Source organism: Octopus sinensis, linkage group LG1 (genome assembly GCF_006345805.1).
Source record: "Octopus sinensis linkage group LG1, ASM634580v1, whole genome shotgun sequence".
NCBI classification, from domain to species: domain Eukaryota; kingdom Metazoa; phylum Mollusca; class Cephalopoda; order Octopoda; family Octopodidae; genus Octopus; species Octopus sinensis.
Window position 1 is genome coordinate 213,088,008 of NC_042997.1, and position 13,535 is coordinate 213,101,542.

The following is a 13,535-nucleotide window of genomic DNA, read 5'->3' on the forward strand; positions in this document are numbered from 1 at the left end:
TCGTAGTTGTGGCCATACCAGTGCCATGTAAATGGTAGCCATGCATTGTAATCATGGTCATTGCCATGACATGCAAATGGCACCTGTGAATTGTAGTTATGGTCATCAATGGCACAATGTAAATTGGCTCCCATGCACTGCAGACATGGTTGTTGCCAGTTACATGTAAATGGCAACCACCCATGAATTGAGGTTGTAATCACTGCCAGTATCATGGAAAAGGTGCCTGTGCCAGTGATACGTAAAAGCACACTTTACAACCCAAAGTGGTTGGTGTTAGGAGGGGCATCCAGCTGTAGAAAACAAATCAGATTGGAACCTGATGCATCTCTCCAGCTCATCAGTCCCAGTCAAACTGTCTAATCCATACCAGCATGGAGAGCAGACGTTAAATGAGGAGGATGATAATGAGGATGATGATGATCTCTTTGTAATGTTGGCAAATGAAATAAGTATAAAAATGTACATTGTCCATTTAATAAAAAAAATTCAATATGTGGCTGAAGATTGCTTTACATTTTAAAACTGATGTAATACTTACATTGTTTAATAAAATGAAGTAGCATGAAACGATTGTACTACACTACCTTGGATATCCTTGTTGCTTATTTTGATTATATATATATATTATCCAAAATATACAATATTATACATCCATTACAGCCAATATTACCAATTGGTTTTGTGCTAGGGATAAAACACAGTGTTAGGTAACAATCCAATTATGTAACCCTATGCTCATCAGAGGTAGCCATTATGGAATTAAGTACGGTAACAGCTGTCTATTGTTGAAGGTAAATAAACACATCCAGTTTACAGTTGCTGTGAAAAAAGATGATGAAATGCAATGAGTAAGGAAGTAAGTTAAGAGTTATGTGCCTTGGTATCAAAACTTGCTTATGTTGCAAATCAGTAAGAACTATTGGGAAATGTGTGAGTCCTTAAGGTAGGTGTTCTTGTGGAAATGGAATATGTGTAGTGGTGCTATATATATAACCTTTGCAGGGGGTGTGGGAATGCACATCTCTGTTCATTAGTGTGTTTTCTTTCTCTTATGTATTGGTTAAATTCGTGGCACCTTTACGTGTACTTGCAGTGTGTGTAGGGTTACAATGTGTATGGGAGTTTATAGAGAGGGTGGTGGAAAAGAGTCTGTTTGGTGTCTGTCATGTTGGGGCATGCTTGGGTCAAACTCTTTACCAGACTCTAGAGTATCAGTGGAGGGCCAAATCTGGGGGACTGGTGACTGTAGTCATGATGGGATATGCAGGTATGATAGGATGTACTTCCTTTCGTGTAGACAAAGATTAAAAATTTCTGAGGTAAATGCCTGGGTGCTGGGTGCTCTTTGAAATTGCTCTTTTCTCAGTCCGGTATACCCTGCACTTCATGCTGCTATTGATCCTCTAAGATCCTCCATTTTATGTTGTACTCAGTCGTGCTTTCTTTCAAATACCAAACATGCTTGGCCAGGGTTGTGGAGTTATGTCTCTCCAGGATGTTGACGGAGAACTTGTGGTTGTTATAGCAAGTTATATATTTATATATCTATATATTATATATTATCTTTTAGTTTTTGGCCCTATCAACCTTCACACTGGTCAAAAAGTTCAAACAACCCTCAGTTAAACATCCTTTAATGTTCACCGAAGAAATGAATCCCTGAAGAGGATCAATTCATTGGCCACGGCTACTACAGACTACACTGTAATCATACCACGAATACAGATTGTGATCTTAAGAGACATGGGATTTGTGGAAACATGAGTAGCAAGGCATTAAATGTTTATAAATTTCATCCAAGGATTACTATTATTATCACTATCATATTGTATATCTTATATATATATATATATATATATATATATAATATATATATATATATATATATATATATGATTTTCATCCCTTTCCAGCCCCATATTTGTCACTACCACCTTTTATAATGGAACCATGTAGTTCCTCTACAGTAAAACACTTGTTCTGGGCCCTTTTCTCAAACCTTAACTCCTCATCTCCTAACATAAAGCTACCTCTCTCCAATTGAAGGAGATCTCAGCATCACAAAATGCATGGCAACCTCACTAGTGCAGCTGCCTGCCATGAAATAATTGGCCAGAATATGCTGTAAAGTGGTTGGCACAAGGGAGGTTATCCAGCCATAGAAATTAGACCAAGGCAAACACTGGAGCACAATCCTTTTCTTTTTTTTTTTTTTTGAACCATCTAATCCATGCCAGCATGGAAGCTCATCATCGTCATTATCACCAACACTACTACAACCACCACCATCTTCACCATCTTCATTTTACATCTGCTTTCCAGGCTCAGGTCTTTTGCAATTCCTACTTCCTGCTCTTTTAGTTGTGTCACATGACCATACGCTTACACTCTCTAATTGTTGACATAGATGGATGTAGATGGATGTTCCTCTTATCACCAACCATTTTCCAGAGTGTTCTGAGGGCATTTTATAATGGTGCCAGCTCTAGAGAGGTTGTCAAGACCACGACATGGCCATATGGTTCTCTCCACCTTATGTTGTCTCCGATCCTTTGCTAATCACTTTACAGAGTGATATGAAAAATTTGCAAGAAGACCTTTACACAAGGTTGTGCCAATAAGCAAAGACAAAGAAAAGAGGTTGTGTTACCTCAAATGGATTGATAAATGATTCTGTTATATTTTGGAAAAGCTTTCCTTGATTAAATATAAGACAAAAAATAATGTAAGAATTCAAATTCAAAGTGTTATTATTGGCAGGCTATTCTAATGTGTTGTGGGTGTACAGGGTGCCTGTTATTGTGACATTGGTTCTTGTGCTTTATTTGAAAATAAACAGATAGTGAATGGAACAGTTTATATGGGGGTCTTAAATAGCTCAACTGATTGCTCTATTAAGGTAATAGTTTCAATTTCAACACAAGTCCCATATTCAAGTCAGTTGTGAAACAATTACAATTCCAAAATAGCATACAACAGACATAGAAATAACTGATGTAGATTAATATGTATTATACATTGTTTTTCACAACTAATAACTAATGCAGATTATATTATAAAACTATTGTTTCTTGTAACAGAAACATGGGTGATATAAATTATGAACTAATTTATTCCTTGGGAATTATATAATGTGGCAATTGATTAAAAATGCTATGCGATACAGCTAATCTTATTGAATTAAGGCTCCCCAGCTGCTTCCAAATCAAAACTATTGCACCAGTTTATACTGCAATATATTTTTTTTCAATAATTTTATTAATGTTTGCTTCTCCACACAAAACAGAAGATAGAAAGAGTGAGTGGGATTCTGAAATGCTGCATCGAAAAAAGGCAAAAAACAAAAAAACCATAAGACCAGCTTTGAAATGATTATTGATGGTAATTGGATCAATAGCAAGTAAAATGGAAATCAGGGAATTTTGAAGTGGCAGAATAGAAATATGCAGAAGCTTGTGTGAATTAATGTGATAGCATGTGTATGTGTGTGTGTGTGTGTGTGTGTGTGTGTGTGTGTGTGTACATATACGTACACACACACTTATTTTTTGTTACATTCAAATTGCCTGGGATTTTAAGTTCTACCTCACATTTTCTTCAACCATTAAAGAAAGCTGCACTTTTGATCATTTTTATAAGAAAGAAGATCATCAGATGATAGGAACGGAGTAGGACTGGTGTTTTACATTTGTAGAAAAAAGATTAGGATGAAAGGAAATTTTTAGAATATTTTTGGTAGGAAACTAATGAAATTGTTTAAAAGCAAAAAAAAAACTGATTCAAGAAAAATAACAGATAAGTAGAAATTTTGAATAAATATAAGTCAGCATTTATTGAGGTGTTACAAAACACCTTGGAAGAACATCAGATGGTTGCTTAAATGGATTCGGGTAGATCAGGGTGCTAAATAAGGTTTAATTAATTGTAAGTATAAGTGATTGTATGAACTGATACATATACGTGTACAAAGTACACACTCATGCATGCACACATGTCACAAGCACATAAGCATGCATGTATGCCATCGTAGGAAACAACAATACCAAACAACAATATTGTAACACCTACTGCAAGATGTGCCCATCAATACCACATCTGTACAGAGTGTAAGCTCCTAGTAAAACTGGAAAAACTGTGCTACTTGTGTTTCAGAGAACAATAAAATGATGGCATCACTCCAAATTGAGTTGTAGCTATCATGTATACATGTGCTAATCTATCTATGATTATTTTAAATCTTTCTGTAAGAAAGGAGCTGGTTTTTAACAAAGATACAAAGCTCCATCATTGAGAATGTAGGTAATAAAATTAAATTCACATTTTGAACTTGACAAAAATCTTGCATATTTTTACTACCCCCCCACCACCACCACCACGACCACCACCACCTTCAATTTGGTGTTTGTGCCTACCTTTCCCTGTGATCATTAATTTTGGCAGGTAACGACTGAAAGAATACAAGCAGCCAAGACAGGGTTTGTCCAAAGCATCTCTGGAGTGACATTACTTGATGGAGTGCACAGCTTGGAGATGAGGAAGGGGCTCAAAGGAGAGCTGCTGCTTCTCTGAATTGTGACATCACAGATCTGATACTATGGACATATGGGAAGAATGTCTAGGGTCAAAAATCACCAGACAGGTTCTATGGGCAAAACTAACCGGAGGTAATTTTGGTTCTGCCTGATAGTTGTCCAGAATGAAATAATGTTAGTTTGCCATTTGACCAAGTCAAGGATGCAAGGTAAACCTTCAGCTACATGATCCTTCATATTCCACATGTTATCCAAAATGTGCAGCTTGCTAGTGATGTCGAAATGTTATGCCAATATATGTAGCCCCAAAGTTTTCCACGATGGGATCAGCTTCTGAATCTCAAACACATCAATCGTTCATTCGTGACCATTGCCAGCACCGCCCAACTGGCCTCGTGCCGGTGGCACGTAAAAAGCACCATCCGTTCGTGTCCATTGCCAGCCTCACCTGGCCCCCGTGCCGGTGGCACATAAAAAGCACCATCCGTTCGTGGCCATTTGCCAGCTCTGTCTGGCACCTGTGCGGGTGGCACGTAAAAAGCACCCACTACACTCACGGAGTGGTTGGCGTTAGGAAGGGCATCCAGCCGTAGAAACACTGCCAGACCTGACTAGGCCTGATGAAGCCTTCCAGCTTCACAGACCCCAGTTGGACCGTCCAACCCATGCTCGCATGGAAAACGGACGCTAAACGATGATGATGATGATGATGATGATCAATCATTTGACGAAATTAGCATCAAAGCTGGGAACATGTATTTCAAGGGCAAAGTCAGGATCTAGTTGATATTTTCTTTTCAATTCTCCTAATTACAACTTGTTTTACATATATTATGGTAAGTTATTGTCTTTTTACTTGTTTAGTCAGGGATGGAAAGGTATCCCTTATTTTTCAGGGCCTCAAAGATTGGTTGGAGAAAGGAAGAAAGAAATGGTCTTCAAAGCAAAGTCGTCACCTGAATTCCCAACTCTGTTGAAGGTATCCAAGTAATTTAATAACCATCTAGGTTTGTGAGCAAATGATTTCAGTGTGCTACTGAATTCATATTCCCTAATCTGCAGACTTGTGTAGTGGTCTGTAGCTTTGTTGCTAATACACATTCCATCTTCTGGCCCACAGACCTCCTGTGTCCTTTCATTGCCTTTACTTCTACTACTACATCACTGGTTCTTCCTCTTTGGATCGAAGTCTGGTTGGTCTGGTGCTATTTCTACCGAAGCCTATCCTACTAGTCTCTTTTTTCTCTCACACATCTTGTCTTCATTTCATCTGCCCAGAACCTGAATAAACCATTTCCCTCAGCTGCCAATCTCCTTTGTCCTGGGTCTGTAAAAGCCATGACCATATCCCATCCCCACCTTTACATGAAGTTTTCTTTAACAGGTTTTGAACACAGAACTACAAATCTTATTATTTTAAATGAATCCTGATTCCTAAACTTCTGGGTGTCTCTGACAGGGTATGAAATCACAATCCATGAATGGAAACGATAAAGTTTTGTGGAATATTTTCAGGTATTGAGTTGCAAAACTGTCAAAGTAACACAGAACTTCAAATCAAAGAAGTTCAAAGGTGTGATGTTATTGCTTTTCCTAAAGAAATTAATAAAGATCCTAATGAAATTACATTTTCAATCAAGACTGTAAACATAAGGGGCTTAAATTCACTGACAATACATCTAATCTCCTTCAAATATTAATTAAATGAGGAATAATAGCTAATTACAATAGATATCTGATTGAGGATTATCATTAATAATAATAAAAAGGTATAAAATAATGCCTTAATTTATTTCCAGTTATCTGTTTTAGGAATATAGTCTAATTTAAAAGTTAAGGAGTTTCAAAATGGTTTTGTATTATACATTTTGATAGTTTTGCATGTTTATATAATAAAGTTTCATAATTTGGGCTAAAAATAGCTGGTGTTTGCATGAGTGGCACATGATTCTTCTGATCCGTCAAGGTTAAATGAAAATTCTGATCAATCTTGGTAAGAAAATATATTTGTGATGACAGCAGCTGAAAATGTAAACAAGTCTTTATGAGAAGAAAGAATAAATGTGTGTAATGAGATATTTTGGTAGAATGCAGATGTGATTGGATTTTGTTTTAACATTTTATTGCTTTTTTTTGCTGTTTTTAGTAAGATATTGATAGCATTTATTATGAATTGTTGTAATTGGCTGAGAGCCAAAGTACATGAAGAGGGAAAAGGCTGAACAATCTAAGCAAACATTCTACTTATTAATGTAAGTTCTGGGGTTTTGACTCTCTTAAACTTCATATAAAATTTTATGATACAACAAAGGTAGCAAGTTATCAGATTGAATCTTATGTGTGACTACATTTCATGCTCAAATACTACCAACACCAACTTTGCTTTTCATTTCTATACACTCAATCACGATCATTCCCTCAAAGAAATAATCATATAGTTATGACATTTGGTTCACAGCACAGCACCCTGGACCAGAGTCTTTTATAATAGCTTTGAGTCAACCAAACCCTTTTTGGGTAACAGTTGGTAAATGGAAATTTTGTATAAGTCAGTCAGATGTGTATATGCGTGTAAATATGTAATGGTATCAAAAGGTTCCTGGACTGGTTATGTTTAATAAATAATAACTTATTTACCTAAGTTTTTATCACCCTCTCCTTTGAAATAGTTACCTTGCACAGCAATACACTCATTCCAGAGTTCCTGCCACATTTAGAATCCAGCCTGGAAGTTGTTTTCTATAAGCAAGTCAAAGACTTGCTCTGATTCACTCTGGATCTCCACAATTGTATTAAAATGGCCATATTTGAGCCGCGTTTTCAACTTGTGGAAGAGATGGAAGTCCACAGGTGCTAAATTCGGTGAATAGAGTGAGTGTGGAAGCAGTGCCATGTTGCTTTTGGTGAGAAATTCATGAATGAGGAGAGCTTGGTGAAGAATCCAATTCTCTGCACTCCACAGATTCAATCACTTTCGTTGAATGACCTCCTGCAAATGCTTCACAGTAGAACTCTCACTTGATGCTCTGGTCCTGGGGGACGAATTTAATGTATAATGTAAATTGTATGTAACTTAAATTTAAAGTGTAATTTTAATGTGAAATACTCATTTCATAAATATCATAAATTTTATGTGTAACACAAGTTTAATAACACAAATTTCAGATAAAATAGAAATCTAATATTTAGAACAAATTTCACTTGTAACAATTATATTTTGTAACAAATTTAATGAGTAGCACAAATTTCAAAGATGGCAGATTTGTGAAATAGTGCTTGTGCCATGTAAAAAAACACCCAGTACACTCTGTAAAGTGGTTGGCATCAGAAAGGCCATCCAGTCGTAAAAACCATGCCAAAACAGACCAATAGGGTCTGGTGCAGTCCTCTAGGCTTGCCAGCTCCCAAGAAACCATCCAACACATGCCAGCTTGGAAGACAGACGTTAAATAACAATAATGATGATGATGTAGTTTAAACTGCAACATCCTTTTAATATGCAAATAAATTTAATATAAACTTTGGGACATAACTTAAAATATAAAGTGTAATGAAAATTTTATGTGTCCAACCAATGAACTACATTAGTCTTTGGGGCAAATGTAACAGAAAGTAACTGGGTTACATACAATTGTTTTGTCCCTACTGTTACCTGAGGGCAGAATATAAATGACTGAATATTGTTTAGTGTAACCTCAGGAGGAAAACGGTTACAGCAATAAGAGCTGATAATGTCTATAAACGAGGCTTACTTGTTATAACATAGAGAGAGAGAGAGAGAGAGAGACAAAGAAAGGAGAGAAGATGGCAAGGATAAATTGAAACGAAGAAATGAGGAATGGATCTTAAATCGTAAGGTCTGGCAAATGAGATGATGCGAGATAAATTATATGGTGCGGGGTGGGATAACAGAATGGGGGCTGCAGTCATTATTCTCAGTTCATGGTGAAAGGTAAAACAGATGTTATGATTAATGACAACGGCTGGGGAGGGGTGCGCTGGTGGTGGTGCTTGTGTCAGCAATGATGATGATGATGATGATGATGATGATGATGACGATAATGCCAGTATCAGCTGCTGCTGCTGCTGCTGCTGCTGCAGTATGTCACAGGCTGCCGCCCCATAATGTTTCTGTCGATACATGAGCAATTACTAGCAAAGCAAACTGCATTTACGCTAGCAATGAATGATAAAGTGGCTCATTATCATTCACCTCATCATATTATGGTGGGACAGGAAGCTTTGAAGCAGCTGTCCCCTTAACTCAATAGGAAATCAATGAAAGAACACAATCAACAATATGTTCAATAAGAATTTATCTTGAATGCCTGTTGACCTTTGAACCACTTTATCTGTTGGTGGCCTGAATATTTAGCTTGTTCCACTCAAATCTTTTATTTCTGACTAAAATAAAAGAAAAAAGTCGAATTCAATACAGGAAACTTGTCAGATATCTCACATTCCATTCTTTTGCAATGGAACCATGTTTCCCAAATACTGGAGTCACAGACACAGTTGCTTGTTTTTGATATCTGGAATAACTACTACTACTACTACTACTACTACTACTACTACTACTACTACTACTACTACTACTACACTACTACTACTACTACTACTGCTACTACTACTACAAAAGTATAAATATGACTGCAAACATCAATTGCACCTGTTGCTCCTCATTACAGGTACGTGTGACATGGTCTTTTCAGGTGTGCACAGATGTCTGTATGTTATAATTAATATAGAGTGTTGTTTCTTGTGGTGCATTCATAGTATACATGCTGTATAGATTGCATTACAGAATTAAGCGTACAGTATGTGTTGCTGTGTGGGGTGTGTTTAGTATGAGGAGTAATGATTGCATAGGATGTGTGGTGAATGGGTTGTTATATATATATATATATATATATATATATATATATATGTATATATATTGTTACGGAATCACCCGTCGTCGCCCGTCCCGAATGGCACACACAAGTTCCGCCACGGAACCCAAAGAGGCGGAGAGAGGAGATACAGATAGATACTGCCACAACCTCAACAGCACAGAGATACGGAGGCACAACCCGAGATACAACCCAAAGAGGCAAGGCAACAACTGGCAACACTGGCTTATATTCAAACAACAGTTTATACGACAATCAATTGCTACACATCAAATACATTTAAGGCAGACATTTAAAGGAAGACATGCACGTGACTACTCAATGCATCATACAACAGATCAAACATTTAACAACAGCATTTCAAGATTACAATTCAAAGCATAATACAACATCATGTAACAATTCAAGAGTACACATCCCAAGACAACAGTTCTCTTAAAGTCTCTTTCTGAACATCAATACCACAACTCGATAATCGACACATCGACAGAGTCTCTGACTGTTCTCTTCACTGTTCAATACACCGTGACACATATCAATGCACAAACACATACCTCAATTCCCAATTGAATCTGCCAGTGTCCCATTCCTCCCAATACTGCTAAATCCTCTGAATACTCTGCTAATTCCCCTCTGTGCATATTCCAATCGCTCGCTCCTAGGCCTCCTCGCATCCCAGCTCGCTCCCAGGAATTCCAACGCTTGCTCCTTAAATCCAAGGTTCCATCCACTCGCTCTGACCTCCAGAGTCCGTCCGTCTTCTTCGAGGACCGGCCAGCAACCCCAAGATCCGTCTGTGCTCCTCGACGACCGCTCAACGACTGCCAAGACCTCTCTATCTGCTCTCTGATCCCTTAGCCTCTCTATCTGTCCCTTTTCTCTTACTGTCAATACCCTCTCCATCTGTTCTTAGATTCCCTTAATCTGTCTTCCTCTTTCACTTCTTCAAGGGGTGCTCAGAATGACCTCCAATCGACCGCACAAGGTCAGAAAGGTCTCATTAATCTCCCACTAGACAAAGGACCCGTCACTTTTCACCAGACATACTGGAACCATTATTCCTATGTGGGTCACCAGAAACACTACACTAATTAAACCCGAAATGCACTTAGCCAACCGTAACACTATATATATATATAACAATGTTGAGTTGTGGGGTATCGCACGAGTGGAATTATATACGAAAGGTTTGAAAATGCAATTTAAAAGATGTTTATTTACTTTAAACATCTTTTAAATTGCATTTTCAAACCTTCTTTCATATATATATATATATATATATATATATATATATATATATATATATGTTACAATTTAATGATTGGTGATGCGGTGCATTATTGACGAACTCTCAAAGACAATGAATGAGCATTCAGCTTTTGCCAAACACCTGCACAAATGATTTGTTTGTAGTGATTAAATGTTTGTGCTTAACATTAGCTCACTCTCTCCATCGAATCGATGTTCTCTGAACAGGTGCACGGTATACCACGCGTCAAGTGTCAAGGTGATCACAAAGCAACATGAAACGAAGTGTTTTGCTCAAGAACACAGCACACCACCTGGTCTAGGAATTGAAACTGTGATCTCACAATTACAAGTGTGACACCCTAACCACTAGGCTATGCACCCTTATTAATATTACTAATATCTTTATTATTCATGTTTTGTTAAATATATCAAAAACTTCCCTTTCAAAGAAGGAAATATGTAAATCTTGGAAAGCATTCATAAAATGATTAGCATTAGCAAGAATATAATGTATTAAAAAAGCATTAACTTTATCACAAAATCCTTAATCGAAATCCTTTACATAATATAACAAGTGTGAATGTTATGCTTTACACAACCTTAACTATAGAGTGAAACAGAAGGCATACTTAACACAATGAAACAATGTTTTGAAGATTTATAAATTTAAGCATCTTTTAAATTATAAAATGTGATATTTGCACAAATCGCACAAGTTGTTGCTGCTATCAATCTCAACAGAGATATAGTAGCCATTAGCAAGACCAGATTTTCTAAAATGCACGCACTTGTACTCATTTTCAACTATTACAAGACATATCTGCCTTCTGGTCTGTCAGGATTGGGTGGGGGAGTAGCAATGCTGGGTATTGTAGTTGTGATACCTGTGCCGGTGGCACATAAAAAGCACCCACTACACTCACGGAGTGGTTGGCATTAGGAAGGGCATTCAGCTGTAGAAACACTGCCAGATCAGACTGGAGCCTGGTGCAGCCTCCTGGCTTCCCAGACCCCGGTCGAACCGTCCAACCCAGGCTAGCACAGAAAACGGACGTTAAACGATGATGATGATGATGATGAATTCAGTTTAATTAAAGGTATAAACAGTCTAATTGAATCCAAAACATCAAGTTGATGATAGTGAATATGAAGAACAGCCAGTTCCCTTAGACTAGGGGTCTCTGCTTCTACAAGGATTTCTTTAGTCGATGAGCAACTTTCCTGAGGATATCCCACTCCTTAGTATGAGGTGTGAGGAAGGAAAATTATATTTTAGATGCATGATGGAATTTTCGGGGGGGGGGGGGGTTAACCCAGAAGTAGATGCAAAAGCCTTGAAACCTGCTCAGACACTTCAAACTAACTGAATTCCTAACTGTACCATTGTGCACATGGAACAACCACACTGAGTCATCCAGATCATACTAAGGTAAGATATTCAATAGGTTAACAGAGTGTTGGGTAACCCCAATTTAAACTGGTTGGCTCTACAGAGCACAAATTTGTGATCTGTGTAGTCGAACTTAGAACTAGAGACCCAGTTAGAAGAAATTGAACATACCTTTACTAGTGTGCAAAGACTATAAAGATCAGTTAAGCAAGCTACTCAAGTGGAAAGAGACTGCAACTATTATCAGTGGTGGGTCACCTGTAATTTGATATGAGTCAATAGGGTTTAGTAAAGAGCAGGTGAGAGAAAGGATTAGAGTAAAGGGAGAGCTAATTATCATGGTAGAAGAGGCTTGCTTTGACACTCTGTGCAAGACATGAGATATAACAGAAGGCTGATGCCAACAATTAAATACAAGAAATGGTGCATAGGTACATGAGGCACAGATTACCTGGTTTGGATGGTTTGCCCTGCAAGCTTTCTGACAGGCTCGTTTAACAACTTCTTAGCAGGTATCTACCCTGTCTGGCAGTAGAACAGCTAAGCAATTGTGTGATTATGTAGATGCTCTCTCACTGAGGGTGGTCATTGATGAGACAGAGAAATTTAAGCAGACATCATTACTTTTGCAGTTGGTGCTCTGTATTGCAGCCAAATATGCTGTCTTACACGAAGGACTTTATCGATGTGGCTGCTGCTGTTACTGTGAAAGTGTGGCAGGGGCCTTTGTTCTGTTTGTCTGGACTGAATGGATGAGATGATACTGTTGAGGTTTTAGTGTAGCACTGTCCTGGTGTTCTGGGAAATTGTAGACATGTCTAGACTAAGTAGGACGAAAAGTGTTGCAGCCGGGCCCTGGGGATGTTGTAGATGTGTCTCTGTGTTTGGGAAGAGGGCATAATTAGTGGGGAAAGTTGTTAAGGCTGGGGCTAACTACAGCCAACAAATTTTCCTAAGTCCTACTGGTCTTTCAATTTTTAACTTTTCTCTTTCGTTGTGGAAGTGGTGCATGTATGTATGTTCAGCCTGACATGTTACATAGTACACCATTTCATGTTGCTTCTCATGGAAAGTTTGATGATCCAGGTAGATCCGGTAGAGTCCATGATGGATCTAATGTCTTGTTTGTAAAGTTTAGTGTTGTTCTCACTGATTATTTCTGTCAATCAAATCTGATACCTTTAAGTATGTTTGCTCATCATTTTGTTATTTTTGTTTTCTATGTATGATGTTGACCGTTGCCAGCGCCACCCAGACTGGCCTCGTGCCGGTGGCACGTAAAAAGCACCATCCATTCATGTCCGTTGCCAGCCTCGCCTGACCCCTGTGCCGGTGGCACATAAAAAGCACCTTCCGTTCGTGGCCGTTTGCCAGCTCTGTCTGGCACCTGTGCGGGTGGCACGTAAAAAGCACCCACTACACTCACGGAGTGGTTGGCGTTAGGAAGGGCATCCAGCCGTAGAAACA